We start from the raw sequence: 10,860 nt of genomic DNA, 5'->3' as shown, positions 1-10,860 counted from the left end.
GTATAGTATCTACACAGAAATCAAAACAGAAATACAAGGAAAGGTTGTGACTCAAAGCATATTTCAGATAGAATTATGCATCACTTTCAATTGCCATTCACAGCAGTTGAATCATCTATTGTGAATGGAGCTGACTCATTATCCTTATCGTAACTAGATCTCGTGAATTCAAGTGACTGTGAACCCTGGAGCCTTGGCTTCTCAAGAAATCCAAAACCAAAGTGTTATGCAGACAAAAACAGCAGCCAAAACACGGTCTCACAAATAGCAAATAACATCCGCATTATTTAATAAGCTGTAAATGGAAGAATATCAGAATTGTTCAATTCCAGTATCACCTTCTCCTCGAACACTTCCCCCTGTTTGTACTGGTGCGGGTTGGGTGACTATATATTTTTTATTCGTTCAAGAAACGTGTATTTGGCACCACGGTAGCACAAGTGGCTAGCACTGTGGTTTCACAGCGCCAGGGTCTCAGGTTCGATTCCCCGTTGGGTCACTGTCTGTGAGCAATCTGCACGTTCTCCCCGTGTCTGCGTGGGTTTTCTCCGGGTGCTCCAGTTTCCTCCCACAGTCCAAAGACGTGCAGGTTAGGTGGATTGGCCATGCTAAATTGTCCTTAGTGTCCAGAAAAAAGGTTAGGTGGGGTTATTGGGGTTATTGGGTTATGGGGATAGGGTGGAAGTGAGGGCTTAAGTGGGTCGGTTCAGACTCTATGGGCTGAATGGCCTCCTTCTGCACTGTATGTTCTATGTTCATGGGATGTGGGCGTCGCAGGCTGGACCAGCATTTATTGCCTATCCATAATTGCCCTTGAGGGGGCAGTTATGAGTCAACGTTGCTGTGGATCTGGAGTCATATATAGGCCAGACCAGGTAACGACTGCAGATTTCCTTCCTTAAAGGACTTTAGTGAACCAGATGGGATTTTATGACAATCGACAATGGTTTCACGGTCATCATTAGACTTTAAAAAAAAAATAAATCCAGAGTGTTCAATTTATTTTTTCCAATTAAGGGGCAACTTTAGCATGGCCAATCCACCTACCCTGCACATCTTTTGGGTTGTGGGGGCGAAACCCACGCAGTCACGGGGAGAATGTGCAAACTCCACACGGACAGTGACCCAGAGCCGGGATCGGACCTGGGACCTCCTCGGCGCCGTGAGGCAGCAGCGCTAACCCACTGCGCCACCGTGCTGCCCATCATTAGACTTTTACTTCCAGATTTAACTGGAATTCAAATTCACCATCTGCAGTGGCGGGATTTGAACCTGGGTTTCCCAGAACATTACTCTGGGTCTCTGGTTTATGAGTCCACTTGCAATACGACTACATCACTGCCTCCCCAAATGCTCAGGACCCCAAGGCACACCAACGTGTGTACCTTCTGATAGCACTGAAGAATTGTTTTTGGTGTATACACCTCAGCCATGTTTTACTGAGCATCTCATCTGAAATTACAGCATCTCTGACAGATCTGTAATACAGTGTTAATCTCAGTTATATCCTTAAGCCCTGGAGTGAAGATTGATCCCATTCCACCTGATTCAGAGGGAAGGGGCCCACTGCTCAGGCAAACTGTCTTTTTCACTTTCTAACCAACGAACTCACATTTAGTGACATGGACTGCAGGTAAATCCTTAGAGGTGGTGGTTCGCTGCAGTTTACTCGAAGCCTGTGTTGCTGTGGCAACATGCACTGTTACACACATGTCACATTCTGGAGCTTTGGGGAATGATGGTGGAGGGTCCAACATTCTTTCCATCACATGACTGGCCAGGAATCTCACCCGCAGTTCGCAACCACCATCGGTTATGTTCTGGAAGGATTTATGGATTGATACCCAGCCCGTTTGGCCATATTGTGAACACGCCAGCCCTGGTCATCAAGTCATGGATGGGGGTGGGACCCGAACCCAGACCTTCTGGCTCAGAGGCACGGACACTCCCCACTGCACCACAAGACCACAAATCCTTAATATGAGCTGCTAATATACTTCATTTGTAAGAAAACGTTACATAAAGTTATTTTTCAAAATTAGAATCAAGCTCCGCATTGCAATCATCCTGATAGAAAGTAGAGAAATGAAAATTGCTTATTGTCACGAGTAGGCTTAGTTGCTGTGAAAAGCCCTTAGTCGCCACATTCCAGCGCCTGTCCGGGGAGGCTGGTACGGGAATCGAACCGTGCTGCTGGCCTGCTTAGTCTGCTGGAAAAGCCAGCGATTTAGCCGAGTGAGCTAAACCAGCTCCAGTCTTATCCAGCTGCTCATCTCGGTTTGCTTATTTCTCTATTAGATCAGAAACTTAATCTGAACAAATCCTGCAGCTGGCAATCCTTCCACATTTCATGGTAAATAAACCAGTCTCAAATGCTGGGCTTTTGCAAGGACAGATATTTCACAGAACCCTCTTCGTCTGATCAACTCAAGGTTCTTGTTATTGAAATGGAAATGGCAGTTGAGTAACTATGTAGACCCATAGCCGTTTTACCAGTCTGTTCAGCATTTATAGTTCTGTTTTCAATACCATTTGGTGGTATATATTTCAAATTTTGAAACTTGCGTGTAATCTATCCTAAATTCCACTTGATTTCCCCTCCTTGGGCTTTAAGCCCAGATTTCCTTCTCAATGAGGTGGGCTGAAATTACAGCATTTGAAGCTATATTAAGAGATCTTACAGCTGAAAAGCCTTTACGCTCCAGTAATATTAAATAACACTGGAATTATGATTGAGCATGACAGTCAGATGGCAATTCATGATTTAAAAGACACCCATTTATGGAACAACTAAATAAAACAGCATGGGTGGCATGGTGGCACAGTGGTTAGCACTGCTGTTTCACAGCGCCAGGGTTCAATTCCAGCCTTGGGTGACTACCTGCGTGTAGTTTGTACTTTCTCCCCGTGTCTGCGTAGGTTTCCTCCAGGTGCTGCGGTTTAAAACAGGGTCTAAAACATAGTGTTGTAAAATTGTTGATTAACGTCCTTTAGGGAAGGAAATCTGCCATCCTTGCCTGGTCTGGCCTACTTGCGACTCCAGACCCACATCAATGTCGCTTCCTCTTATCTGCCCTCTGACTTGGCCGAGCAAGCCACTCAGTTGTATACCACTGCTACAAAAATACAAAAGAGAAATCAAACCGGACGGACCACCCTGCATCGAACCAGGCACCGGAAACGACAATGGCAAACCCAGCCCTGTCGACCCTACAAAGTCCTCCTTTTAACATCTGGGAGCTTGTGCCAAAGTTGGGAGAGCTGCCTCACAGACTTTTTAAGCAACAGCCTGACATAGTCATACTCACAGAATCATACCTTTCAGACAATCTCCCAAACAGCACAATTGCCACTCCTGGGTATGTCCTATCTCACCGGCAGGACAGACCCAGCAGAGGTGGCGACACAGTGGTATTCCAGTAAGGAGGGAGTTGACCTGGGAGTCCTCAACATCGTCTCTGGACCCCATGAAGTCTCATGGCTTTAGGTTAAACATGGGCAAGGAAATCGCCTGCTGATTACCAGTACCGGCCACCATCAGCTGATGAATTTGGAGGAAGAACTGAGGGTGGTAAGAGCACAGAATATGCTCCATGACCAAGAGTGGCTTGGTAGGCCGAGCTGGCCAGGCCCTAAAGGACAGAGCTGCTAGACTGGGACTGCAAAGGGTGGTGAGGGAACCAACAAGACGGAAAAATATACTTGACCTTATCCTCACCAACCTGCCTGCTGCAGTGACCAGCACACAGTCCTTGTTGGAGACAAAGTCTCATCTTCACATTGAGGATACCCACCATCGTGTTGTACCACCGTGCTAAATGGGATAGACGTTTTAGAGATCTAGCAACTTAAGACTGGGCATCCATGAGGCGCTGTGGGCCATCAGCAGCAACAGAATTGTATTCAGCCACAATCTGCAACCTCATGGCGCGACATATCCCCCATTCTATCATAACCATTAAGCAAGGGGATCAACCCTGGTTCAATGAAGAGGGCAGGAGAGCATGCCAGGAGCAACACAGGGCATACCGAAAAATGAGGTGTCAACCTGGTGAAACTACAACACTGGACTACTTTTGTGCCAAATAGCACAAGCAGCAATTAATAGAGAGCTAAGCAATTTCACAACCAACGCATCAGATCTAAGCTCTGCAGTCCTGTCACATCCAGCCTTGAATGGTGGTGGACTATTAAACAACTCACTGGGGGAGGATGTTCCACAAGTATCCCCATCCTCAATGATGGAGGAGCCCAGCACATATGTGCAAAAGACAAGGCATTTGCAACAATTTTCAGCCAGAAGTGTTGAGCGGATGATCCATCGCGGTCTCCTCCAGAGGTCCCCAGCATCACAGATGTCAGTTTTCAGCCAATATGATTTACTCCACGTAATATCAAGAAACGGCTGAAGGCACTGGATACTGCAAAGGCTATGGGCCCTGACAATATACCGGCAATAGTACTGAAGACTTGTGCTGCAGAACTTGCCGCACCCCGACCCAAGCTGTTCCAGTACAGCTACAACACTGGCATCTACCCGGCAATGTGGAAAGTTGCCCAGGTGTGCCCTGTAGACAAGAAACAGGACAAATCCAACCCAGCCAATTACCACCCTATCGGTCTACTCTCCATCACCAGCAAAGTGATGGAACGATCACCAACAGTGCGATCGTGCGGCACTTACTCAGCAATACCCTGCTCACGGATGCTCAGTTTGGGTTCCACCAGGGTCACTCAGCTCCTGACCTCATTACAGCCTTGGACAAAAGTGTTGAATGCCAGAGGTGAGGTGAGAGTGACTGCCCTTGACATCAAGGCAGCATTTGACCGAGTATGGCATCAAGGAGCCCGAACTAAACTGGAGTCAATGGGAATCAGGGGGAAAACTCGCCACTGGTTAGAATCATACCTGGCACAAAGGAAGATGGTTGTGGTGGTTGGAGGTCAATCATCTCAGCTCCAGGACATCACTGCAGGAGTTCCTCAGGGTAGAGTCCGAGGCCCAACCATCTTCAGCTGCTTCATCAATGACCTCCCTTCCATCATAAGGTCAGAAATGGGGATGTTTACAGATGACTGCACAATGTTCAGCACCATTCGCGACCCCTCAGATAATGAAACAGTCTGTGGCCAAGTGCAGCAAGACCTGGACAATATCCAGGCTTGCGCTGACAAGTGGCAAGTTACATTCGCGCCACATAAGTTTCAGGCAATGACCATCTCCGAAAGAAAGGATCTAACCATTGCCCCTTGACATTCAATGGCATTACCATGACTGAATCCACCACAATCAACATCCTGGGGGGTTACCATTGATCAGAAACTGAACTGGACTAGACACATGTGGCTCCCAGGGCAGGTCAAAGGCCAGGAATCCTACACCGAGTAACTCACCTCCTGATCCCCCAAACCTGTCAACCAAGGCACAAGTCAGGAGTGTAATGGGATACTCACCATTGCCTGGGTGAGTGCAGCTCCAACAACACTTAAAAAGCTCAACACCATCCAGGACAAAGCAGCCCGCTTGATTGCTGCCCCTTCCACAAACATTCAAACCCTCCACCACCGATGAACAGTGGCAGCCATGTGTAACATGTACAGAATGTACTGCCGTAACTCACCAAGGTTCCTTCGACAGCAAATTCCAAGCCCACGACCACTACGATGTAGAAGGACAAGAGTAGCAGGTATCTGGGAATCCCACCACCTGGAGGTTCCCCTCCAAGTGTACAGGATGTTGAGAGTAGTGAGGTCAGGGATAGGGTTAAAAGTTCGAAAGAGGGCACCGGCAAGCAGGACGCTGGTTTGAAGTGTGTCTACTTCAACGCCAGGAGCATCCGGAATAAGGTGGGTGAGCTTGCAGCATGGGTTGGTACCTGGGATCTCGATGTTGTGGCGATTTCGGAGACATGGGTAGAGGAGGGACAGGAATGGTTGTTGCAGGTTCCAGGATTTAGATGTTTCTGTAAGAACAGAGAAGATGGTAAAAGAGGGGGGGGTGTGGCATTGTTAATCAAGGAAAGTATTACGGCGGTAGAAAGGACGCTTGAGGACTCGTCTACTGAGGCAGTATGGGCCGAAGTTAGGAACAGTAGAGGAGAGGTCACCCTGTTGGGAGTTGTCTATAGACCTCCGAATAGTCCCAGAGATGTAGAGGAAAGGATTGCAAAGATGATTCTTGACAGGAGCGAGAGTAACAGGGTAGTTGTTATGGGGGACTTTAACTTTCCAAATATTGACTGGAAATACTATAGTTCGAGTACTATAGATGGGTCAGTTTTTGTGCAGTGTGTGCAGGAGGGTTTTCTGACACAGTATGTAGACAGGCCAACAAGGGGCGAGGCCACATTGGATTTGGTACTGGGTAATGAACCCGGCCAGGTGTTAGATTTAGATGTAGGTGAGCACTTTGGTGATAGTGATCACAACTCGGTTATGTTTACTCTAGCAATGGGCAGGGATAGGTATATACCGCAAGGCAAGAATTATAGCTGGGGGAAAGGCAATTATGATGCTATTCGGCAAGATTTAGGAGGCATAGGATGGGGAAGGAAACTGCAGGGGATGGGTACAATCGAAATGTGGAGCTTTTTCAAGGAACAGCTACTGCGTGTCCTTGATAAGTATGTACCTGTCAGGCAGGGAGGAAGTTGTCGAGCAAGGGAGCCGTGGTTTACTAAGGAAGTTGAAGCACTTGTCAAGAGGAAGAAGAAGGCTTATGTTAGGATGAGACATGAAGGCTCAGTTAGGGCACTTGAGAGTTACAAGTTAGCCAGGAAGGACCTAAAGGGAGAGTTAAGAAGAGCGAGGAGAGGACACGAAAAGTTGTTGGCGGATAGGATCAAGGAAAACCCTAAGGCTTTCTATAGGTATATCAGGAACAAAAGAATGACTCGAGTAAGATTAGGGCCAATCAAGGATAGTAGTGGAAAGTTGTGTGTGGAATCAGAGGAGATAGGGGAAGCATTAAATGGATATTTTTCGTCAGTGTTTACACTGGAGAAAGACAATGTTGTCGAGGAGAACACTCAGGTTCAGTCGACCAGGCTAGATGGAATTGAGGTTCAAAAGGAGGAGGTGTTAGCAATTTTAGAAAATGTCAAAATAGATAAGTCCCCTGGGCCAGATGGGATTTATCCTAGGATTCTCTGGGAAGCCAGGGAGGAGATTGCTGAGCCTTTGTCCTTGATCTTTATGTCGTCTTTGTCGACAGGAATAGTGCCGGAAGACTGGAGGATAGCAAATGTTGTCCCCTTGTTCAAGAAGGGGAGTAGAGACAACCCTGGTAATTATAGACCTGTGAGCCTTACTTCAGTTGTGGGTAAAATGTTGGAAAAGGTTATAAGAGATAGGGTTTATAATCATCTTGAAAAGAACAAGTTGATTAGCGTTACTCAACACGGTTTTGTGAAGGGTAGGTCATGTCTCACAAACCTTATTGAGTTTTTTGAGAAGGTGACCAAACAGGTGGATCAGGGTAAAGCTGTTGATGTGGTGTATATGGATTTCAGTAAGGCGTTTGATAAGGTTCCCCACGGTAGGCTATTGGAGAAAATAAGGAAGTATGGAATTGAAGGTGATTTAGCGGTTTGGATCAGTAATTGGCTAGCTGAAAGAAGACAGAGGGTGGTGGTTGATGGCAAATGTTCATCCTGGAGTTCAGTTACTAGTGGTGTACCGCAAGGATCTGTTTTGGGGCCACTGCTGTTTGTCATTTTTATAAATGACCTGGAAGAGGGTGTAGAAGGATGGGTTAGTAAATTTGCAGATGACACGAAGGTCGGTGGAGTTGTGGATAGTGCTGAAGGATGTTATAGGATACAGAGGGACATAGATAAGCTGCAGAGCTGGGCTGAGAGGTGGCAGATGGAGTTTAATGCGGAAAAGTGTGAGGTGGTTCACTTTGGAAGGAGTAACAGGAATGCAGAGTACTGGGCTAATGGCAAGATTCTTGGTAGTGTAGATGAACAGAGAGATCTCGGCATCCAGGTACATAAATCCCTGAAAGTTGCCACCCAGGTTAATAGGGCTGTTAAGAAGGCATATGGTGTGCTAGCCTTTATAAGCAGGGGGATTGAGTTTCGGAACCACAAGGTCATGCTGCAGCTGTACATAACTCTGGTGCGGCCACACCTGGAGTACTGCGTGCAGTTCTGGTCACCACATTATAGGAAGGATGTGGAAGCTTTGGAAAGGGTTCAGAGGAGATTTACTAGGATGTTGCCTGGTATGGAGGGAAGGTCTTACGAGGAAAGGCTCAGGGAATTGAGGTTGTTTTCGTTAGAGAGGAGAAGGCTGAGAGGTGACTTAATTGAGACATATAAGATAGTCAGAGGGTTAGATAGGGTGGACAGTGAGAGTCTTTTTCCTCGGATGGTGATGACCAACACGAGGGGACATAGCTTTAAATTGAGGGGTGAGAGATATAGGACAGATGTCAGAGGCAGTTTCTTTACTCAGAGAGTAGTAGGGGTGTGGAACGCCCTGCCTGCAATAGTAGTAGACTCGCCAACTTTAAGGGTATTTAAGTGGTCACTGGATAGACATATGGATGAATATGGAATAGTTTAGGTCAGATAGGCTTCAGATGGTTTCACAGGTCGGCGCAACATCGAGGGCCGAAGGGCCCGTACTGCGCTGTAGTGTTCTATGTTCTAGTGTTCTAAGTCACTCACAACCCTGACTTGGAAATATATCGCCTGTTCCTTTGCTGTCACTGGGACAAAATCCTGGAACTCCCTCCCTAACATCACATTGGTTAACTACACCCGAACGATTACAGCGGTTCAAGAAGGCAACTCACCACCACCTCCTTAAGGGCAACAAGGGATGGACAATAAATGCTGGTCTAACCAGCGACACCCATATCCCATAAAAATGAATTTTTAAAAATAATTTTTAAAATTGCTTAGGTTCCGTGGTTAGAGGGACAAGGCAGGAGAATGAGGATGAGAAACATATCAGCCACGATAGAATGGTGGAGCAGATTCAATGGGCCCAATGGCCTTATTTTGGTCCTATGTCTTATGGCCTTATGGTCTTATGAAGCAAAGGAGATTGAGGGGAGACTTGGCAGTGGTGTACAAGGTTATAACAGGTTTAGATAATGTAGGCGAAGAAAAGCTGTTGATGGTGCAAGGACTGGGGGGGGGGGGGGGAGCGGGGGGTTGGGGAGGGTTGGTTAGAGAACACAGATTTAAAGAGATGCATGGGTGATGTGAGGAAGAACCTTTTTATGCAGCATGTAGTAATGTCCTAGAGCCCGCTGCCGACAAGGGTGATGGAATTGGAGATGGTTAATAATTTCAAAATGAAATTGTAGGGCATTTGAGGGAAATAAACTTACAAAGCTATGGGATTGGGACTTTCTGAATTGCTCTACGGAGAGCATTGGACTCAATGGATCAAATGGCCTCCTTCTATGGCCAGATGACACTATGTAAAGCACGACTAATGATTAAGGATAAATACGGGTGGCACAGCGGTTAGCACTGCTGCCTCACAGCGTCAGCGACCTGGGTTCAATACCAGCCTTGGGTAACTTTCTACGTGGAATTTGTACGTTTTCCACTTGTCTGCGTGGGTTTCCTCTGGTTGCTCCGGTTACCTTCCACAGTCCAAAGGTGGATTGGTTTGGTGGATTGGCCATGCTAAATTGACCCCTTAGTGTGGTGGAATGTAGTTTGGGTTGTGGGGCTACGGCCATAGTATTTTTTTATGGGCAATGTCTCCATTAAAATAGTGGACACAGGGCTATCGCAGGCACTAAGTAAGAGTTTCCAGGAACGTGAAAACAGGTGATTCAGCCAGCTTGAGACTGTTCCAACATTCAATTAGATGATGGATGATCTCCAATCACCTGCCTTTGATCCATGTGTCTTGCTACCCTTACTTAACATAAATCTACTGCTCTCTGCCTTGAAATTGAGTATTGATTTAACATCCACAGACTTTTGGAGGAGTAAAGTGAGGATTTCTAATGACTTTTGTCTGAAAGTAATGTTTCCGGATTTCACTCCTAAATGTGACTATATACTTTCCCACCTGAATTTCTCTGTTTACGTCCCATCACATTCCATTGTCACCTCAGTCTGACCACCCATCAACCATCGACACAGGTTACAGGGGCCACGTGACAGAAAAACAGTTCAATCACTACATGCCAGTGTTTATGCCCGACAGCCTCCTCTCTATTCTCATCTAAATGATCATCATAACCCTCTACATATATTCCATTCTCTCTAGATGCTTGCTGGCTACCCCTAAATATATATGTACTATTCCCTTCAAGCACTCTTTGTGACAATGAGTTCCACAATATTACCACTCCTTGGATTAAGGAATTTTTCTTCTTATTCCCTATTGGATTTGTTGGCTACCATATTATTCTGTTGGCCACTAGCTATGCTGTTGCTCACAAGGAGCAACGCTGTGGGATCTTTCCACTCCCGTTTTTTGGGAGGGGGGTGCAGGAACGGCAGAGGGGGAAGAATCAAGCGGAATTCCAAAATGGTTTTACGCCGGCTGGATTTCCCCGATCGATTGTCCCTGCTTTAAAAGTCGGGATCCCCATTTGCATCCATTTAAATATGCTTGTCTGGACTTTACGCCTGATAGTTGTCCTTGTCACCACTGATGTATATACAGTATATATATGTGTTTTATGGTAAGGCCCCTGTACTACAAGTATGGGGATAGATCCCTGCCTGCTGGCTCCGCCCAGTAGGCAGAGTATAAATATGTGTGCTCCCCATACAGCAGCCATTTCGTCAGCTGCTATAGGAGGCCACACATCTCCGTGTAATAAAGCCTCGATTATATTCTACTCGGAATTGATAGTGCATCAATTTATTACACTGA

The sequence above is a fragment of the Scyliorhinus canicula genome, chromosome 20, assembly GCF_902713615.1.
Source record: "Scyliorhinus canicula chromosome 20, sScyCan1.1, whole genome shotgun sequence".
NCBI lineage: Eukaryota > Metazoa > Chordata > Chondrichthyes > Carcharhiniformes > Scyliorhinidae > Scyliorhinus > Scyliorhinus canicula.
Note: the sequence above shows the minus strand (reverse complement) of the source record.